Below are 2,524 nucleotides of genomic sequence, written 5' to 3' on the forward strand. Positions count from 1 at the left end.
TAATAATGTCATAAAAGTTTAAGATGGCAAAAGGGTGAGTAAGTGACGAGAAAATTCTCATTCATTTAACAAAAAACGAATTAAATAGAAACATTTCACATTAAAATTATAAACATATTTCCATAGACAGAGAACACACGCTTACAATGGTATAAAAAATAAAATAAATAAAAAAACCTTAATAATTGAAAAAGAAACCATGAAAAATCAATTAACCATTTACTGCTATGGCAGGTCATCCATTTAACAGCTCTGGACCAGATCATGACTGAGTTGATTTTTCAATGAACTTAAAACAACATTGTTGAAAGCAAATTCAGGTGTATGGGGAAACAACAGCAGTATACCTTTATATGATATAATGTAAGCATTCGAAACAATGTAGAAAAGCCACTGACCTCTAATGTGATGTCGAAGGGAATGGTGTGCCACCTTCTTCCTTTTCTTCTGTTTGTTGTCTATTAGTACAGGCTCATCAGATTCGCTCAAATTTTGTGATGAGGAGGTAGTGTCATCATTGGGATCATGGTGGTGGACTTCTTGTTTGACACTGAAAGGTGCTAAAAATAAATAAACATTTTCAAATCATCACTTTTAGAACAACATCAGTTATTGACAGTTAACTGGCAGGTTTACACATTAAAAACACCTTATTTTCATTCTGCCTGCAGCCTTAGACAATAAACAACAATTATTTAGAAAAAGTAGTTAATCATTATCTGAATGACACTACTAATTCAAAAAGAAACAGATCTTCAGAATTTTTGAGATTATACATTTTTATAAATGTGACTGTGTACAATTTTGCAAAGAGTGTCAAACATGTATCTTGATACAATTCACTTTCCATTCAAAATGCTTATAGTTCTCTGACGTACAATAATGGCCATTCCCTGATTGGTGTGCGTTTGCTTAACATAGGGCATTTCTTTCACCCCTTCACTTGGTTTGCACATAATCCTGTCACAGGTGGGGTGACATTGCTTCATTGTGTTGATTTTGTGGCTTCAGATCCCTATTCGCTCACTGAAGCACGTCAACATTGCACAGTGTGAGTAATAAAAGTAACAAAATGTGCCCTCTTTCCAAAGATGTGTTGCAGTAAAAACGTTTAGATATCATAGAACAGCAGAGTATTATAGACCGTATAACAACTGGCTGTATTATTGTTAAAATGTTTTTTGATTAAAAAGAGCAAAAATATTTTTCCAAGTGATTTCAGGCAAAACAATTTCCTATGGAAAAAACAATGCTATGGAAATTTTTAAGTCATCTAGGAGCTTTTACAGATTCCCGGAAAATTCCTGGAAAAGCCTTGCTTTTATACCTGTCATGGTGTTGCTCTGAATAAGGTCTATAGAGTGAAAAACAAAGTATTTACAATGTTGCAATCAGCCATTGTACTCGTCATTTGAGTTAAAAAGCTAATAAAATGCACAGTTGCACTTCTAGTGCTCATTTCACTTGGAAAATTCAAATCATTCCTAGTCAGATTTGACACGTTTTGCAAAAGCATAGACAGAGTAACGTCACATTGAGGCAATGTTGAAAATATCTAATGCTGTTAGCCAAAGCTTATAGCACTCAGCAGCCATAAAGTGAAATAAATGAAAATGCCAAAAGTTTAAAAGTCTGATGTGTAAATTGCTTGTATGTAATAAATACTGCACACACATCATGAAACATATTATTATACTGACCAACATCTTGTCCTTTGGCTTTCCCAAGAACCTGTTCTCGGAGAAAATCACGTTCATTTTCTAGCTCTCCGATCATTTTTTCTTGCCACTTTATTTTCTCTTCCAGAAATTCTATCTTCATTTTCATGGAAAAAATGCCTAGAAACAACATATCACAAATAAATATTAGTAACTAACAATTAATACTGGACACAAATACAAATTGATATTTATGACATAGACAAAATGACAACATACTAGTATCAGAACCCTGGCTGCTGCTGCAGCTTGGTAAAGAAGGCTCATTTTCCTCCAGCTCTTTAGGTGTTGCATCGTTAGAGCTCTCCTGAATGGACTCCTGCTGCTTGTGTTGTAGCTTCAACTTGCGCTTTGGCTGTATAAAAGGATCACAGGAATGTATTTTTATTAACCCTATTACCTCATAACCCCAGAAAAGTTGTAATATTTTGTAAAATGCAATAAAAACTAAAATATGTGATTTGTTTATTTTATTGGATGACAAAAGTACAAAAAAAAATTTTTTTCTTTTACTGTCCATCAAATATATATTACCATACATTTTGTCTCATCTCATTTTAAGCAAGTGGGTTGGCGAGTTAAAGTAACACGTATAAAACTTTTACACAGTACTAATCACCCTGCTTACGTACTGTTGTCAAATACACAACAACTTGGTTATTAAAACGCCAGGACCATTAAATGTTTTATACCTAATTAAATAAATAAATTAGATTAGATGTTAAATAAAATACGCAAAGATTAGCCTAAATGCTAGCAAGCTATTAGTTAAGGATATGTAGACTAATATAACTGAAACACTAACA

General features: G+C 33.1%; 1 long non-coding RNA gene across 1 annotated transcript; it reads right to left on the reverse strand.

Annotated features, from left to right (window-relative positions):
- Window positions 1-421: 421 nt before the first annotated feature.
- On the reverse strand, window positions 422-2,013 carry LOC127648078 (uncharacterized). Its single transcript, XR_007971136.1, has 3 exons — window positions 1,938-2,013; window positions 1,701-1,838; window positions 422-560 (listed from the first exon to the last, which is right to left on the reverse strand). It is a non-coding gene; the product is annotated as an uncharacterized LOC127648078 (long non-coding RNA).
- Window positions 2,014-2,524: the final 511 nt, after the last annotated feature.

This window comes from Xyrauchen texanus, chromosome 8 (genome assembly GCF_025860055.1).
Source record: "Xyrauchen texanus isolate HMW12.3.18 chromosome 8, RBS_HiC_50CHRs, whole genome shotgun sequence".
NCBI classification, from domain to species: Eukaryota; Metazoa; Chordata; class Actinopteri; order Cypriniformes; family Catostomidae; genus Xyrauchen; species Xyrauchen texanus.